The sequence below is a fragment of the Mustela nigripes genome, chromosome 14 (assembly GCF_022355385.1).
Source record: "Mustela nigripes isolate SB6536 chromosome 14, MUSNIG.SB6536, whole genome shotgun sequence".
Classification (NCBI taxonomy): Eukaryota; Metazoa; Chordata; class Mammalia; order Carnivora; family Mustelidae; genus Mustela; species Mustela nigripes.
In genome coordinates this window covers 10,290,872-10,310,621 of record NC_081570.1, presented here as the reverse complement: position 1 = coordinate 10,310,621, position 19,750 = coordinate 10,290,872, and the positions used below count along the sequence as shown (strand labels likewise).

At 48.0% G+C, this 19,750-nt stretch overlaps 1 protein-coding gene across 3 annotated transcripts in view; it reads right to left on the bottom strand.

Moving 5' to 3' along the window:
* Window positions 1–19,750, bottom strand: part of KAZN (kazrin, periplakin interacting protein) — a 1,029,901-nt gene that overhangs the window by 169,743 nt on the left and 840,408 nt on the right. The gene's annotated exons all lie outside the window — the stretch shown is intronic.

Below are 19,750 nucleotides of genomic sequence, written 5' to 3'. Positions count from 1 at the left end.
GTCATTCACCCTCTCATTCACTCTCTCATTCACTCAGTCATTCACTCACTCATTCACTCTCTCATTCACTCACTCATTCACTCATTCATTCACTCAGTCATTCACTCATTCATTCACTCACTCATTCACTCACTCACTCATTCACTCACTCATTCACTCACTCACTCACTCTCTCATTCACTCACTCATTCATTCACTCATTCACTCACTCACTCACTCACTCACTCTCTCATTCACTCATTCACTCATTCACTCACTCACTCATTCACCCTATTATTTCTTCCCTCGTGTCTCGTTACTCAGCACCCCAATGCCTTACCACGCTCCTTGAATGCTGGCCTCCTTCCTCTTGTAGAAAGAAGCTGGCTTCCTTCTCATTTGCACTTACTGTCCCTTCTCCTGAATACCCTCCCTCCGGGTCATTGCCAGGCCAACATTTTCTTGTCATTCAAGTCTTAGGTCAAATGCTACCTCCTCTGAGAAGTCCTTCAGACTGTATAAACCTAAGCAGCTGCCCCTCTTTTACCCTTTTACTTTCTCTTATTCTCTGGCTCCTGGTGGTCTGAGCTGACCTAACTAGACTCCCAGGGCTGACTGTGACAGGGGCTGTGGCAGTGGTCTGGGCCAGACAGCAGGGTGGCCCGGACGCGGGAAAGGACAGCTTTCCGATGCTCCGGTCTTGGAGCACTTGGCACACAGTTACTGTATAATGAAGGGCTGGAAAGACTTGGGACCCTACGCCCGTGATGAACTTTGGGAGCCCCCCTCCCAGCCAAAGCCCCGCCCCCCAGGAAGACAAGCCCCTGGCTGGGTTATGCATCAGCTGGTGACAAGGACATGGCATGGCCCTTCTTGGCTGTCACCCTGGGGTGCCCCAGAGGGAGACTGCTGAGGGATGGACTGGGGGGGCTTCAGCAGCTGCCACGGGGATGGGATCAGTGTTAATGAGAGGGCCTGCTGATCTGGCGGCTTTGCTAATTAGGCTGCGACAGCTCCAGACCCAGCCAAGAAAAGCGAGTTGCTTATCCTAACCAAGGGCAGGCTGCGCTTCCCGGCTGCGGAGCTGCCTGGAGCATGGAGCATGTGCCCAGCATGCAAGGCATGGCAGGGAAAACTGGGGGTGGGGGTGTGGGGACCAATGCTGGAAAAAACCAAAGACAGCTCTGAGATTGCTGAGATTCCGGGGCTGCCCACTGTCTTAGTGCAGGAAGAAAAGGACCGGATGATGGCAGAGGCCACCAGTGCGGTAGGGAGAGGAAGGAGAAAGGGCGCATGCTGTAGGGACAGCTCACAGAACCCTACTCTGGAAGGAGGGGAGACTCCCTTTCCAACGTGGAGTGGGCTGCCTCCTGGCACTTACCGGCCTAGACTCTGTGCGTAGTGGGAAAGGCACCCTGGAGCAGAGGGCGGCCTCCGCTCTGCTGAGTGGGAACGCTTGGATGGACAACGGGGCCAGAGTTACCCTCTTCAGCCCAAGTTACAGGCGTGGAATATTTCTCAGACCCTGGAGACATTTGTGCACAGATCCATTCACTCATTCATTTATGCAGCACCTACTGTGTACTCCATTCTATCCACTGGGAAAACAGAGAGGAACGGTGTCATCCCTGCCTTTGAGAAGCTCAGAGTCTAGGAAGGACCACACAGCAGCAAGTAAGAGACAGTGCAGTTATGTAAGTGCAGGCTGCAGTGGGACATCTGGGAGGCCAAGGAAGCTCAGGACGTGACACTGGAGCTGGGCTGGGAAGGGCACATCACAGCAGTAGTAAGCTCCATGCAGTGCTCTATGCCCTGATGCCACTGATGCATCGGTCTGATGCATCCCAGGGGCCGTACACAGTGGTGACTGTGAAAACTTCCCCATTTCACAGATGAGTAAACTGAGGCACAAAGCGATTACGAAACTTTCCTGGAGTCCCGTAGAGGGTAAGAGGCAAGTCTGGGAGTGGCCGTGGCTCAGGTGACAGAGGAAGATAAAGCATTCCTGAGAAGAGGAACCAGTGTCTGCCGAGCCAGTGACCGAAGCTGTCGCAGGTGGGGCCTCAGTGAAGGCTGTGGGCCAGGGAGGGAGAGACAGGGGAGAGGGAAGGCAGGAAGTTTATGATTTGCCTCACGCCCTGCTGATGCTCCGAGGGGCGGCCCCTGTGCTCTGGCGGGTCAGAGAAGGGTGCGTGGGGAGCAGTTAGCTTGAAACCAGACCTGCTGATTAATTACCGTCTTCATCAACTATTTAGCACCTCCCTTCAGAGCTGGGGCTGGAGCTGGGCTCCGGCTGCCTCATCAATATTTCAGATGTGTCTTCTTTTTAGCTAAAAATGAGCCTGCCATTTGCACAACTTTTGAGACACCTCAGTAAGCAAGGCTGTCTGCTCCCAAGCTTTGGTGAGATTTTTCCATTCCGAGGGTGCCTCCCTTGGGAAAGGGACTTCTCAGACAACTCTGGCACCTTGAACGTAGGCATCGAAGGGATGGGTCAATTCTGTCCCCACTTGTAGCTCCGACCCTCTCTGGCCTCTAGGTGCAGGGGTCTTTGGCCCAAGTGGCTTAAAAACCTCCAAGGGCAATGCGGTCAGAAAGAGTTCTTCCAATTCTGTCTTTTCCCCGCCCGCCGCAGCTGTCTCCGTAGGGAAAGGGCTGGTGGGTGTGACTGCACAAGGGGAAGGAGTGGGGCCAGAGGAAGTTAGGGGAAGGGAGGAAGGGGGGGCGGGAGGTCTTTGGAAGTGCTCTGTACCTCCCGTGCCCAGTGAGGGCTTTGCTTCCACAGGGAAGCCCCAACCCATTCTCCCACCGGATCTAAAGGTCTCTAACCTCCCTGTGTAGCTCTTGTCATGGGGACCATTTCTCGCTATTTTTTTTTTTAAAGGCTTATTTGCTTATGGTGATTTCCTCCTGTAGACCGTCAGCCTCACAAGGTAGGGAGTAAGTCTAACTTTGTTCATTATTACCTCCTAGCACCTAATACAGTGTCTGGCACGAAGTAGATGTTCGTAAATACTCATGGAAAAGAAGCATGAATGAGGGGTGATCTTGGCAGATCGATGATTCCTTCCTTCCTCTTCCCCCCTCCTTCTCTTTCTTCCTTCCAGGAACCTTCTGTGTGGGTGTCGGGGATACAAGATGAGTCAGATGGTTTGGCTCTGGGCCCTGACCATCAGATGGCCAGGACTGCAGGAGACCCCACTGTCTGATGGCAGGGAGCTTCCTCGGTTCATCTACTGACACCTGAGGAGGCCAGACAAACCTAAGCTTCAACATGGACACGGATGATGGGCGATGATGCAGAGACCAAGGGCAGTCAAAAGCCTGCTTTGGAGGGATGCCTGGGTTGCTCAGTCGGTTACGCATCTGCCTTCAGCTCAGGTCATGATCCCAGCATCCTGGGATCGAGTCCCGCATCGGGCTCCTTGCTCGGCGGGGAGCCTGCTTCTCCCTCTGCCAGCTGTTCTCCCTGCCTATGTACTCACTCTCTTTCTCTCTCTCTCTGACAAATAAATAAAATCCTAAAAAAAAAAAAAAAAAAAGAAAGCCTGGTTTGGAGACACATCCTGGGGGTTCCCTGCAACCTTCAGCCACCTCCCTTTCTACTCTGTTGTTCACAAAGCCTATAGGAAAAGCCTGCAAGTGGACTCCTGTGGGCTGTCAGCGGAGGGTAGGATGCTGGAGATGTCATGGGGGAAGCTAGCTGTAAAACAATCCAGGGGTTGTAGGATATGGGGTGGGAGTGGGAAGAGAGAGAGAGAGAGAGAGCATGCAAGTGAGTGAACATGGGAGGGGAGAGAGAGAGAGATGCGTCTAAAAGACAGAGGACTCTCCGGCCATAATGAGGGTGCAGGGAGGGCATCCAGATACGGAGTCATCAGAAATGACAGAGAGACAAGCCCCAGGCAGGGACTGAACTCTCTTCTGCCATGAGTGTTTTCTCCCCGGAGTTCCAGGAGGATTTAGTGCTTGTGGCAGGTGCTCTCCTGGGCTCCTGAGGGAACTTGAGACTCCATTTAGGCCCTAAATGAGAGCACAGAGGAAGCACAGATGACAGCAGGGCTGACACGTGCCTGCCACCTTGAGAGAGCACTTACTTCTGGGTGTCTGCAGGGCTCGCAGATCCTTCCCAGGGAAGCCATAGGGCAAAGGCAGGTGCAAACACCCAATTCTCTTCACAATCCCCAGCAGCTTCTGACTATACCCACAGGCAGGGCCAGATCCAAAAGCAGGAGGCACTGTAAAACCCCATCCAATTAGACCCCAATTACTGCAAATCCCAAGATGCTTCCTTCCATTTCACCCTAACTAGGAAATTAATTTAGGGATTACTTTCTTAACTTTTAAAGAAGTATCTACTCATTGCATCAAAGTCAAACAAGTCAGAGAAGTAAAGGATACAAGTCAGAGAAGTAAAAGGATAAGTCCCCTATTAAAAAAATCATACTTTTCTTGCTGTTACTTTTATTGGCATTTTTTTTTCCCTCAAACAAATGACAGCGTGGAATTTTTCCAGAAATCTGATAGCACTACACAGGCTATTCTGCCTTTTAAAATTTATTTATTTATCTATCTACTTATTATTTTGTTTTATTTCAACAATATTCCATGGACATTTTCCCATGTAGGGACGTCAAATTTTAAACTGGTAGTTTTCAATCCCACATAGGCATCAGATTCCTGGGCCACATCTGGAGACCCATGGTTAGATCTGCTGTGGGATCTGGAGGTTTCTATTCTGAAAGAGTGCTCAGGGTGACTCTGATCCACAGACTCCTCATCTATAAGATGCTTTTAAAAATTACCCTTCCCTATATTTTTAGAAGGTGGAAGAGGGGAAAAAAGATTTCAGTTTGATATCAGGAATTTTTTTTAAAGCTTTAGCTTTTATAGGAGCCAAGGATTCAGATGTTTGGCTGCAAATGATGTTTTACTGGATGTCTTTTTATTTTTACCTGATCATAAATAAAGTCCAACTCTCAGATCATTGATGGTACAGGGTCTGGGTTATAACACAGGGGTAATTCAGAGAAAGTAATAGAAGAGAGGATGTTTTTAGTGGAAGGATGTTTCTGTTTATGTAGGAAGAAAAAAGAGAGAAAAACTTTTTTTTTTTTAAAGATTTTATTTATTTATTTGACAGAGAGAAATCACAAGTAGGCAGAGAGGCAGGCAGAGAGAGAGAGAGGAGGAAGCAGGCTCTCCGCTGAGCAGAGAGCCCAATGCGGGATTCGATCCCGGGACCCCGAGATCATGACCTGAGCCGAAGGCAGCGCCTAACCCACTGAGCCACTCAGGCGCCCCGAGAGAAAAACTTTTGAAAAAGAAAAACATTTCATTTTTTAGGGGATGTCATGGCAGATTCATTTTCTTTGGCCTTTACTTTCTGTGGCAAAATGTCCTGATGGTGGGGACTGATAGCCAGCCTGACTGTGGGACTGAGCGCGTCCTTGAGTAATGAAGGGCTTCAGTGACATCTGCAGACGGACTTCTCCATCAGGAGAAATAGGCATCAGGAAGAACAGGCTTCACACACAACTGGAAGATCTTTCCTACAGGCCATACAGAAAGGACTTCCTGATTAATCTCCCATTAAAAAGAAATTTCAATTGCCCAGATCAGCCTGTTTCCAGAGTGGAGCATTCCAGCTGACCAAGCTGGGATCCCCTACCCCAAACACAAACCTGTCCAGCTGGGAAAGGAAAAGGGATTGGCGAGTTCTGAGAAGCCCCAAGGGTTCCCAGGGCAAGCTTCCCCAAGCACCTCAAACTGGATTATGATTCTAGAGTTTGGCTTTCACCTGCAAGGTGTTTTTCACTGATCTCTGCGATCTCTATCCCAATGACTCAACTCATACTATAAGTCAAAAGTAGCCTTAGACAATATGCAAGTGAATGGGCACAGCTATGTTCCAATAAAGCTTTATTTATGGACAGTGACATTAAAATTTCATATAAATGTCACTTATGAAATATTATTCTTCTTTTGATTTTTTTCAACCCCTTAAAAATATTCTTGTTCAATGGGCTGTGCAGAGGGGAGTGAAGGGCTGGATTTGGCTCATGGGTTGGGGGAGGACGGGAGTGCAGACTGCAGACTTTTCCAGAGTCAGAGCTATCTCTAATAGGATAGCAATTTCGTCCAGGGACACAATGAGTGCCAAGTCATGCCGAACAAAAACCAGACCTGGAAGCCATCTCGGTTTGGGTTTTCCCTCTAAAGCAGACCCTGAGGCAAGGATGTGGGTACAAGAAGTTTCTTTGGGATTTGGTCCCAGGTAGCAAAAAGGGAGGAAGAGATGGGTTAATGATGTGACAACTGGGATCAGTCCTCTGTGGCCCTCCAAGAGACTGTGTAGAACACACCCAGCACTGTCTCCATGGAAGGGTGAAGAGGCTGTCATGTTTACATTCCAGTTCCTGGAAGCCATGGCCTGGGGTCGTTCCTGAGGCGTTACCTCTCCGGCACTTCGGACCCTGCTCCTGGCGGGTGGGTCAAGCATGCTTTGTGGCCACAGTATGTACGCAGGCAGAGACCCAGAAAGTCCCTCCCTGGCATGGCTGGGAACCATCTGCACATGACTCCTGCATCATAGCAGTGAGGACAGGGACATCTTCTACCCTTCAGGGATTCTCCAACCAGAAGGGCAGCTCCTACGTGATCCTATATGATTCTATTCCCCTAATGGATTGGTGTCCACACGGACTCCTTTAAACAGATCCCAGCAATGCCTTTGTATCATTTTCTGCCTGTGTCTGGACGTGGCTCCCCTAACTCAACCCACACCATGTTGCCCAGCTTGTCCCTCGGCTGGTGTCAAACTTGGAGATTCACCCTGCAGGTCACGTGGGGTCCCACTCCCCAAGGAAGCACCACTTCTCTCCACTCTGAGCTGGAGACTCTCTGAGCTTACGCTGCTCTGATGGCCAGGGCCCTGCCCTCCAGCTCCTCTGAAGCACTCCCTCCCTCCCAGGGGACAGACCCAAGCCAGGCTTGGCCCATTTAAGTGCTGTGAAAGGGCATGGCCCTGGGGCCAATTCTTTATTCAACAATTAATCAATCTTACAATATAATATCATCCCCCCCCCTTTTTTAAAGCATTGACTATATGTCTAGCCTTGTGCTAAATGCTCTCTATTTGTCATCTCTCATCCTTCCACACATCCTTGGGAGGCAGCTTTTATCCTTCCCACTCAGCAGACAGGATTAGGCGGGTCCTGAGGTCACAAGGTCAGCAAATCCTCGAGCTGGGATTTGAACCCAGATCTATTTCCAGAGCCCCTGCGCATCCCTTCAAAATCGACTCTTCTGTCCTGTTTGATACACGGACGATAATATACATAGCTGGTTACCAGGGGCTGGGGGAGGGGAGTTAGCGTCTCATGGGGATGGAGTTTTAGCTTTGCAAGATGAAAAGGGGTCTGGAGACGACGGTGGTGATGGGAATGGCTATGCGGGTGACTTTCATGTTATGCGTATTTTACCACAGTAAAAAAAAAAAATGGAAACAAATAACCAATATATGTGCAGTTTATGAATCCTAATAATGAAGTAAACATCTGTGAATTAGCATCATTAGAATGTTATCTATTTGCCTCTCCCTTGCTCTATATCCTTGTCTTCCCCATCAGGGGTTGATTTGGGGATTATCAATCCTTTCTTTAAAAAAGATCTTCTTGGGGTACCTGGGTGGCTCCGTGGGTTAAAGCCTCTGCCTTCAGCTCAGGTCATGATCCTAGGGTCCTGGGATCAAGCCCCACATCGGGCTCTCTGCTCGGTGGGGAGCCTGCTTCCTCCTCTCTCTGCCTGCTTAAATAAAATCTTAAAAAAATAATAAAAAAAAATTAAAAAGATCTTCTTGAATGGATATGTATTCTCAACAACATAGTACTTGGTCCCACTTTTTTTTTTTTAGCTTTTCAAAAATGGTGTCAAGATACATGCAGTCTTCTGTGACATGCTTTTTTCACTTAACATTATAATTCCAAGACTCCCCCATGTCGTCATGTACAGCTATCAGCTATCAAGCATCCATTTCACGGCTTTATGCTATTCCATTAAGAGAATAAATCATACTTCCTCAATTTTTTTTGCTTGTTTTTGTAATTATAAACTATAAGCCCATGGCAGTAGACTACTATTTTTCAGAAATATTCACAACTCCTCCCTGGGGGAGGGTTATTATGTTTTCCTCCTGACCATGGTGGCTTTGACCTTGGGACTTTCTCTAGTCAATGAAATGTGAACAGAATTGATGGGTATCACCTCTGAGCAAAAGCTTTCAGAGTTGGCACATGACTTGCCCTTTTCTCTTTTTCTTGCCAGTGTCTTAGACAGAAGCGGCTCTGTCAGCCTGGGTCCCAGATTCAAGACAGCCTGGCTGTGCTGGACATGAGTGTAAGTGAGACATAAACTCTTGTTTGAAAGTGATGGAGATTCTCACATCATTTGTCATGGCGGCACAACTGAGCCTATCCTGACTAATACATCACGCACTTTCCATGGTAACACAGTGATTTCTGTTGTTGGGGTCAGAGATTGTGGCCATCTTTCTGTAAGACTGAACAAATCAGGAATGCATAAAGCCATATTTCAACAGGTTACATGGGTCTCACCCTCTTCTATGGTGTGTATTGACAGTGACTCATTCAGTAACAACTAGAAGTGCTTTGAAGATAATTAGCATTTGGGGGACTGATTGGTACCTCCCCCCTGACTTTTGGGGTCCCTCACTTTCTGTCTCCTTCCCCCAGGGACTTTGATGTTAATGCTCACGCACAGAGGGTGCTGGAGGGAGATGGGGCCAGTCTGGAGACTCCATCCTTAGGGTCCCAGTGCTGGAGACACTGGCTAACAAGCAGGAAGGAAGAGTCACGGAGTGAGTCTGGGCTGAGGCTTTTGTCCTGGAGCCTCCCGGGAGGGGAGCCTTGCAAAGAACTTCCCCGGGCAAGGCGAGTTCACCAGAAACCTCACCAAGGTGCTCCCGTGCTGGAAGATGACGGGAATGTCCCCACATCAGTGAATTTCCTCTTCTCATGAAAGCCACAGCAATGAGGAAGGACAAATGCAGCTGTGTTGTACTTCCTTGTTCTCTGTAATCCCCCAGAGAGGCCATCAGTAAAGAGGCTCATTTGGTGCCATTTTCGTTCCTTGTCACTTTTCTCTTGTTGCTTTTTCTCTTCTCTTTATTCTCAGGTCTATGAGGTCCCCTTAACTATTCCCATCCACAGAACCAGCCGACTCACACATCTACATACCCACACCACAAGGAAACCGTAATGAGAAAGAGCGAACGTGCCACATAGGACTGGAGTGACTACTCCATCCTAATGATACAGATCATTATGGACACCAAGAAGGAGAGGAAACAGCACATTTCATTGTAATTAGGCCCAAAAGCTCGTTACTGGGAGCAGGGAAGGAATGTGATCAAGTAGTCGCACCCTGAAAAATGCTTCCTCCGGGTTCCGCGAGAAAATGACAGCAAGACCCACCACGACCACAGGGCCCATGGCTTTCAAACCGGGATTCCTTGGGGGCAGTCCTGGGGGAAAGGAATCCTAGGGAGGGCCATGAGTCTTTTTTCAAGAATTTAAAAAGTGCTGAATGAAGATTATTATTTTACTCTCAAAAAACCCAGCACAAGCAAACTAAAAATGTCACGTTTCTTTGTTTAGGGTTGGAGTTCCATCAGCCCCGTGGTCACACTAGCTCTCTTAGACCCATCAGAGATCTCACTGCTTGTTAACAGTGTACAAATTTCTGGGATCGCAGCGGTGGCCCATAGTACATCTTGGATCAGGGTATTTCCACTGAACACAGTGATGGATTCCTCACTGGGAGGCTCATACTTCTGCAGAGCCCGCCATGTCTTTGCTCCATGGCATGGGGGAGAAAAATACGTTATTTGATTAGTTTAGGAAAAAAATCTTTCAAGACCTGGCGTTCATGAGGAGTCAAATAATAAAAGGGGTCTTTGACAGATAAAGGGAAGGGGAGAGAGGTGGGGAAAAGAGAATTAGCATTTATCGGTCAGTTATAATGCCAAGCGCTGTGCTAATTGCAATACATAAATGATCTCATTTAATCCTGACAACCCCATCTGGGGAGCGGTGGTGGTGGTGGTTCATATTGCAATTTATTTAATAAGCTTTTATGAACACCTCTGAAGAACTAGGTGTTGTCCTGAGTGTTGGAAATACAGCAGTAACCAAGACAAAGTGTGTATAATAAATAAGTGAACACATGCATGTGTTCAAGTCAATATATGTATGTACTATGTGGGAGCATGGATGTGCATATATGTCTGTGTATACATATATGTACACACGTAAACATATGTGTGTGTATAATACGTGTGTATGTAACTGGTGGCTCTCAACCAAAGGTGATTTCGTCCCCTACAGGACATTGGGGCCTGTGGAGGCTTCGATTGTCATGACTTGGAGAATGTGCTACCGGCATTTGTCATGACTTGGAGAATGTGCTACCGGCATCGAGTTGGTAGAGGGATGCCAGCCAGAGATGCTGCTAGACATCCTATAATGCACAGGACAGTCCCCCATGACAAGGAATTATCTGGTCCCAAGTGTGATGGTTCTGAAGCTAAGAAACCCTACACACACACACACACACACACACACACCCCACATGCACACATGTGTGCACACACAGTACGGCTGAGAGAGGGTGGGTTTTGAGAGAGGATCCTTGAATACCTTCCACAGCAAAATGCTGGGTTCTGGGGATAAAGCAGGGAAGAGACACACTGCTAATAACATTTCCATGCAAAAGACAGGCCTTAAACCAATAATCATGTGCACAGATACATGCTTATCATTTTTATGAATGCTACAAAGGAAAATAAGGGGCACAGTGACAGAGTCTTTGGAGGACTTGGCTGAGATTGGTAGAACTGGAGAATACTTCATTGGAAGATTGGGGATATCTAAGAGGGATCCCAAACAATAGTAGGAGTCAACCAGATGGAGAGAAGGGGGACGAGCATTCTCCACAATGAGCTCAGCAGGTGCAAAGGTCCAGAGGCAGGCACTGGGAGTGTTGGAGAACCTGGCAGGAAGCCAGACTGGCTGGGGAGAGGTGTGCAACAGGAAGACAGGAAGGGTCACCCTCCTCTAGACTGGACTCCTGGATTAACCTAAGCAAGAGCTTGGTGATCATTTCCAGATTAATAAAGGAGAACTGGGAGGTAATGTTATTTTTGTTGATTCTTGGTACCTCGTTAAAGCGTTTTTGGAAAAGACCCTCCATAATGACTGGATGCCAGTGGATAATAGCTTCCTCCCAGGCATTGTCCTGTGCACAGTAATGTCCTGCTCTCCCTGACCAACTCCCCCAGGGAGCATAGATTCATGCTGCATGTTAAATGGTGCTCGGTCTCAGTGGCTAAGGTCCCCTCTGCCCCACCCTGTGGGCAGACACCCTCTACCGCCCTCGTTCCAGCTCTACCCCACCCTTCTCCTTTGCAGACTCTCAGATAACACTCCCTGCTCAGTGACGGAAACTGTTTAGGGAAAGGCAAACGTTGGTCTAGCCTCTGGCTATGCACAGTGCATATCTCTAGACCAACAGCACGGGCTTCACTTGGAATTTGCTAGAAATATGGAATCTCGGCTCTACCTCCAGAGCTACTGAATCAGAATTTGCATTTTAATGAGAGCCCCAGCTGATCACTATGCACCTGAAGTTAAGAAGCACTTCTCTAAAACACCTCCAAAAATGCACTCCATTCTGGGCTTCTAGGACTCCAGAGACAAATATCCCCAATTTGGAGAACTTGACAGTATATATATTCAAACCAAAGCCATGTAGTTCACACTGCTGTTAACATATGGTATTAAAGGCTGATTTCTTTCCTCAGTTCAGTGGCACAACAGAAAGGATGTCTGGGTGTTGGGCTCTCTTTGGGCTTCCTTACTTACAGGCTATGAAACCCTGGGCGAATGATATCATCTCGTTAAGGCTCAGTTTGTTTATCTGTGAAATGGGGATGGGCAGCACGGACCAGGGCTGGGGACCTGACAGATGAAGAAGGGTTAATCATCAACAGGAAGGTCACGGGTATGTTCCCTGACTTAAGTGATTTCCAAGTGGGTGGTATACCAGTCAGTGGAGTGCTAATTTCAGAATTATAGCTCAGAGTTACAGTGGGACACTTAACTGTTTCTATTAGAACTTTTTCTGGTTCCTAACTAGGATTCTTGTCTGTGTGCATGAGCGAGGGTTGGGCAAGCTTGGAGGCGGAGGAGGAAGAGTGGTTTTGAATCTTTTGAAATTGCAACCAACATTGTGTGCATGTATATATTTTTTAAAGTAAGTGATACCGGATTCTATCCGGGGGTAAAAATAGGGGGCATGTAAAGATGCTCCCTCCTCTTTTTGGTTATGTCTTCAAGTTACCTTTTTGGAAAAGGCACAGCTTTGGGGAAGAAGCTCCAGGCACACAATGTCCTGTATTAATTACCCTAGGGGAAGGGTCATCACTTCCATCAGAGTCCTGAGAAGACCTTTGGCCCTCCATGAAAGTGCTTAAGAACCACTGCAAGAGGGTGCCTGGGTGGCTCAGTTGGTTGGGTGACTGCCTTTGGCTCAGGTCATGATCCTGGAGGAGTCCCGGGATCAAGTCCTGCATTGGGCTCCCTGCTCAGCGGGGAGTCTGCTTCTCCCTCTGACCTTCTCCCCTCTCATGTTCTTCTCTCTCTCTCTCACATAAACTAAAAAAAATCTTAAGAAAAAAAAAAAAAGAACCACTGCTAGAGGGGCGCCTGGGTGGCTCAGTCGGTTAAGTGGCTGACTCTTGATTTTGGCTCAGGTCATGATCTCAGAGTCATGAAATTGAGCCCCTGCATTGGGCTCTGATCTCAGTGGGGAGTCTGCTTGAGTTTCTCTCCCTCTGTCCCTCCCCTGGCTCATAATCCTTCTCTCTTTCTCTGAAATAAATAAATAAATCTTAAAAAAAAAAAAAGGAACCTGTGCTAGAGTTACCAATAATGTCAAGGAGCAGCTTTGTAGAGGAATGTCTGGGCTTGAATTCCAGCTCCCATTTGTTCCCTGAATGACCTTTGGCAAATCTCTGCCTTTCTGTGCCTTGGTTTCCTTGGCTGCAGAAGGGGGACGATGGCAGCATGCACCTGGCAGGCTGTCATGGGACGTCAGTGAAAATAATCCATGTAAAGTTCTCAGAGCCTCTGGAAGATCAGGTGCTGAGTAAATGCCAACTAATTTTTTAAAGTGTTCCATAATTGCTTTTATTTTTGCAATCATTCTGACTTGCCCTCCTGAATGCAGGGAGACGTAGGGAGGGTTTTGGAAGAGAAGGTTTTGATGGATGGTGCTTTGAGGAGCTGAACTCTAAATGGCACTTTGTCATTACCCTGACCCCTGTCTCTTTGCATGACCTTATCCATGTCCCCAAAGCTCTGACCTAGCAGAAGTACTAGAGGTCTAGAACAGAAGGTCCTCATTTATCAAAACCAACTGGGTGCCCAACCCCGAGCAAGGTGTTTCTCGGGCATCATTTCGCACTCTAACAGCCCACAAACAGGCCAGCACCCCCTGCTACAGACAAGGAAACTGAGGCTTAGTGAAAATAAACAACTTGCCCCAGGTGAGAGACTGACACACAGAAGAGGAGTTTTAATTCAAATTCAGAACTATCTCCCCAAGCTGCCCTTCAGAGACTTCAAATGGCCTTTCTTTTTTTTTCTAGAAGAACTCGAAATTTTGCATTTAAAATATGCTCTAATCATAATGGTTCAAAATGACTCTCAGAGTCACAGCAAAATTTGAGGTTCAGCCTTAATGACTCAAGAGGCATGTGTAGAATGCTGGCTCCAGTGGTAGCATCACACTAAGACCCTGAGAGACACCCAGGAGGAGCAGAGATTGATTTTTGCCTTGGAGGAGCTCATAATGCATGTAGAGGGGGAGAGGACGCTGCTACCACCACCGCCCACAGCAGCGGCAACTCGGGGCTTAAGACAATGCCTAGCATATAATCAGCAGTCAATGAACACTTATGGACGAAGGAATACATGAACAATGGAAGACCAAAGCCACATGGCAAACAGTACCATGGTATTGGTGGCAAAAGGCTGATGTCCTGCCTCCTAGTGTTTCCTGAGCCTTAATGTCCTCAGATGATTTCTAAAGGGGTTCTGCCTCCTGGTTGCTTCTGCCAGTGTTTCACACACCAGTTATATATGCTGCCATCTATTTCTACACTCACCCATCATGACAAGTGTTGGGAAGTGGTTTGCTGGAAAGCTATCTGCCCGGCCACTCTGCTGGCTTTTCTGGTATGACTGGAAACACATTGCTTATCAGGAGAATTCACTCTTGGGAATGTTCAGCTTAACCTGGTTGAGCATAACGTGTAGAGGACTGGCCACAGGTAAATCCAAGAGAACACGGTGTTGCCAGCTAATGGGACAGAGCTGTTAGACAGTTCCCACGTGTTCTGAGGATGAGTTCCATGCCCATAGCATGAATCAGAGGCCTCAAGAGCACAGGACAGGCTGTGGTGTAATTCTTCCAAACCCTAGTTTCCCCCGCATTAGATTGGGAGCTTCTCCAGGGTGAGGGTTTGTCTCACGGTTCCCCAGCACTACCTAGAGTCCAGTATAAACCATGTCCCACCCCCTTGAATCTGGTCTGCTAGTGACTGTGTGACTGGTGACACACAGAAGGAGGAATGCCATGTGACTTCTAAGTGAGGTCCTGAAAGGCCTGAAGCTTTCAGTTGTTTCTCTTGGAAAACTCCCTCTTGGAACCCAGCCACCATGCTCGAAGATGCCCATGTGACATGGAGAGACCACAGGCAGATGCTCTGGTCATCATCTCCAGCATAGCTCAGCTTTTTAGTCAAACCAGCCCACTTCTTTAGACTACTGAAGATGCCACCTTGGAAACGGACCCTCTGGCCCAGCAGGTCAAGCCCCTGGATCTGAGTCTGTCTCAGCTGAGGCCGTAGAATTGTGGAGCAGAAAGAAGCTACCCCACACCTGTTGGGTTTCCTGACTCACAAAACTCTTGAGCAAAAGACAATTATTATTGTTTTCCATCACTGAATTTGGGATAGGTTGTCATCCAGCCACGGGAAAGAGAACAACTCCGGAGGCAGACTGTGTGGGTTCAAACCCTACCTCCACTAATGATTACAGACATTTCCCTGGGGAAAGCCACTGGACCCCTGCAGGCCTTGGTTATCTTATCTACAGAATGGGTGTCCACAGAGACTCTCTCTGAGGGCTGCTGCAGGCACTAAGTGGGAAAGTGTACGTGAAGCATTTAGCACATGTCTGGTGTAGAAGTCCTTGCGTTTCTCTTATCAGCAGCTCAGCATTTTATGGGGGTACCTCCCTTTAGTCATATCACCTTCCCCCACTCCCTGAATCCCCCCGAGCATGGGACAGAACCTCATCCTAAAGCTGGTCTAGGCACACCTGTGCTTGCCTGCACAGGTCAGGTGTCTGAGAAGCTCAGGGTAGAAACCCATCTCCACTGGGACTTGCTTTGCAGTCCTTGGCATGGGATTGAATCTTTTGGAGCCTTTTCATCCTTTACAACAAGGGGTTAGAAAGTTGTAAAGATTCAGGAGATAATGCACACAACATACTTAATGTGGTGGCTCCCGTGTGGGGCCCAGTCCATTGTGGTCACTGTGTCCATGATAACATGAGGAGCCCGAGCATATCTCAGACATGTCCACTCCATGGGGGAAAGTCTGTATTCCTCTATGGTTGCACACATCAGGTTATGTTCTCATCATCTGTTTGGGAAACCTGTTGGATCTTCATGGAGTTGGTCCTAGGGCCCAGCTCTGTAGCACAGATTTTTTTTTGGAGTGAGGTTTTGAGTCAATCTGAGCCAACAAGTCTACATCCTGAATGATTGTTCCAGTGAGAGATCCAGGCTGTTTCTGACCCTGAAGCCAGGGCCAGTATCGTCTGATGCTGATGGACTGTGATACTGACAGATCGTATCTGGCTATTTTCCTCTGGAAAGCTGGCAGAGTGATATTTACAATGTTGATAACATCTTAGAATTATTTTGTCTTGTAAGTAGCACTCAACAGTTCACAAAGCCCTGGAAATAAATAATCCCATTTGACTTCTCAGTCACAATCTACATAAACTATTGATAGTGATTTTGTATTACGTATTTTCTGTTTGTTAGGAACTATGCTAAGGGTTTTACATATATTAACTCACTTACTTCCAACAACAGACCCATCAGAATGGGGTATTTCCTTCATTATTTGTTACACAGATGAGAAAATGGAAACTCCGAGAACCAGTGACCTGCCTAACGTGGCCCCCAGTTGCTGGCCCAGGTGAGGCTTGAAAGGTGACCTCCTGATTCCAGAGCCCAGGCGCGGAGGCGTACCACACCTGTAACAGAGGTCGTTCCTGCTCTCGGCAGGTATGTGTGGACATTTAAAGGGAGGGGACAAGGCTCTTCATTTTCTAAGCAAAGTTGAGCTACAAGAAGATTACCTTTCAATAAAACCAGGACAAGGTCCCGCAGACCCATGAAACCAGGGAGAAGAGGCCGCTCCAGCAAGGATGCGGTCATTTCAAGCACCAGCAACCAGATCAAGATCATCCCAAATTTGCCAGTAAGTTCATTAACATTCGACTGACTCATAGTCTCTCTGGGATGCAGGAGGGAAAGGTGTCTCCCCAGCCCCTGAGTAAGTGTGATGCCCAACAGGCAACTCAGCCAGAAAGAAGCCCCAGAGCAAAGGGGCTACAGAGGGTGGATACACATGAGTGTCCGGAGGGCTCTGGCACAGTCCAGCTGAAGCTCGAATGGCCTTCCTCCTCCTGAGCTCCGTGTCCTCTTTACCTCCTGCTGGTAGAGCTTGGCTGGATTTCACCATAAAATCTGGAGTTGGGGGAAAACTTTGCTTTGGGGAGGTCCGTGACTATCCATCTTCTGGGCCAAGCCACTCATTTGACAGATGGGGAGACTGAGGCTTGGGGAGGGGAGTCCCAGACCAAAGAGTTATACCTAGAAATTCTTCTAGAATGATGGTCGTCAAGTAAGGGTGGGTGGGTGTGAGGGCTTTGCTCCCAGAGTTCATCTTGTAAGGGCTGGGACATCTTTGTGTGGTTGTCACAGTGAGAGGTATCTGGTGGGTAGAGGTGGGAATGGTGCTCATCATCTCACGGTACACAGAAGAGCCCAACAAGGAATTATTTGGCCTCAAAAAGTCAATAGTGCCCAGGCTGAGAAATCCTGGGCTGAATCAATGAGCCCAGGTCTGTAGGGGTGACAAAGACCTTGAGGAATTAGGCAGTTGGGGTCAGAATCCACCAGAAATTGTCGCTCAATCTTAGAGAGAAGAATATTAAGGCCAACAAAGACCTAGCACACTGTCCTCAGTCACACGGCCCATCTGTGCTGGCGCTGGAGCCTGCAGCCAAGCCCCATGGGTAGGCTGGTCTGACTTCAAGTGCAGCCTTCTTATCCTGCCCCTTTGCTACTTTGTATAAGAAATCCTTCCCTCCCCCTCAATTATTACAGTGTCATCATTTGCATAATGCCCATCTCTCCCCATGGGCTGTAGGGTCCAGCAAGACATCTGGGGCCTGGCACAGGGCCTGGCCTAGAGCAGACACTAAAACGTTTGTTTAATTAATGCAAGTATTTGTAGGATATTCATGATAACTTTGAAATCAGATAAGACGACAGGCTTTATTGAGCGTGTATTTCTTAAGTGCCAAGTATTTTTATTGATTATATTTGTTAAATTTTTATATTTGTTAAATGTTTGGTTCCCAGGAGCCTCATCAAGTGGGTGCTACTATTATCCCCTGTTGCAGGTGTGGAAACTGAAGCAGAGGAGAAGTGACCTTGTCCTAGGGGACCTGGCTAGAGAGCGAAGGAGCCAGGATTTGAACCCAAGCTTTAGAGGCCTTTGGAGTCCTTCCTCTGACACGACTCTGTGTTTAGAGAACCATCTCTTTTCCATCTCATGGGCTGGTGTAGCTGGCTCCATCTTCTTGCCTTTCAGACCAGGGATTGGCCCATGGCTCAGGGATAGGCCCACAGCTCAGGTCCGTCATAAATGCCACCTCCTGGCTACTGTGATTTGCTCAGGGATGGGCATGTGATTAAAGGTGAGTCCATCAGAGTCTTCCCTGGGACTTTCCTGGAGCCCCTAGAAAATATGCTTTCTCTTCCTTGGAGATCCCTAATGTAAGGATGATATTGGAGGACATCTTCCTGGCTACATGGAAGAAAGCTACCTCAGTTGGAGAGAATGGGGACAATATGCAAAGGGAACAGAAGGAAGCAGAGCCACAAGACTGATGGTGGGAGGAGAATAGGAAAGAGTTTAGGTGACACTGCTTCAGGTCCTGGATCCAGCCATGCCTGAAGGATCCACCCCAGTATTTTCAGTTACCTGAGCCATAGCTAATGCATTTATTTGGTGGTGGTAGGGGGCATTGCTTAAGACAGTTCAAGTTGAGTTTCTCTCACCTGAAATTCAAGGATGTCTGACAAATACAAGTTGGCTTCAACTTGCCCAAAGAACCATTTATTTTCTTTAGTTCTGATTTCAGAGTGAAAGGCTTTGGAGAATCCTAAGTGGTGGACAGGGCTTTTCCAAATCCAGACATGCCCACCGGAAAAAAGGCCTGGAAGGGAATGATAACAGCTAACATTTATTAAGTTCTATGTGGCAGGCATTGTTCTAAATGTGTTACACAGATGACTCATTAATCCTCACAAGCACACCATTTGTTGGGACATCATCATCGTTATTATCTTTTTATGTTATGAATGGGTAGACTATAAAGTATACAGAGGGTTAGAAATGTGCTCAAGGTCACGGAGCTAGGAAGTGGCAGAATAAGACTTAAACCCAGATAATTCACCTCCAGACCCCCACTTCTTTTTTTTTTTTTTTAAGATTTTATTTATTTATTTGATAGAGATCACAAGTAGGCAGAGAGGCAGGCAGAGAGAGAGAGGAAGGGAAGCAGGCTCCCCGCTGAGCAGAGAGCTCAATGTGGGGCTCGATCCCAGGACCCTGGGATCATGACCTGAGCCTAAGGCGGAGGCTTTAACCCACTGAGCCACCAAGGCGCCCCCAGACCCCCACTGCTTACTCTACTACACTGTGTCTGTCTCCCCTGCAAAGTCCTGTAAGGAAGTGGCGATCATACGCCCCGGCTCCTGCCTGCACACCCAAGGTGTGTCTTCCCAACTACCTGTTCTTGGCTTTGTTGCCAAGAACAGGCTTAGCCACATGCTGAGGGCTCCCTCCCCAGCTTGCCCTGTAACAAGCCCACAGCAGTCACTATTGCTGATGCCATCCTGGTTGCTGGCTGCATCTGTGCAGGTAATAAACACGACTATCACAAGATCAGAAACTGGACAGGTAGGGCGCCTGCATGGCTCAGTGGGTTAAGCCTCTGCCTTTGACTCAGGTCATGATCTCAGGGTCCTGGGATCGAGCCCTGCATTGGGCTCTCTGCTCAGCGGGGAGCCTGCTTCCCCCTCTCTCTCTGCCGGCTGCTCTGCCTAGCTGTGATCTCGCTTGCTCTGTCAAATAAATAAATAAAATATTAAAAAAAAAAAAAAAAGAAAAGAAACTGGACAGGTGACAACAGAGGTGGGGAGGTGCAGATCAGATTGGGGACAGGAAACCGATACCACTGGCAACTGTGTCAAGCCCCTCCTCACCTCTTTCTTGCCCTTGCCGCTAGCCTCTAGGTCTGTGGGACAGTCAGGCCTG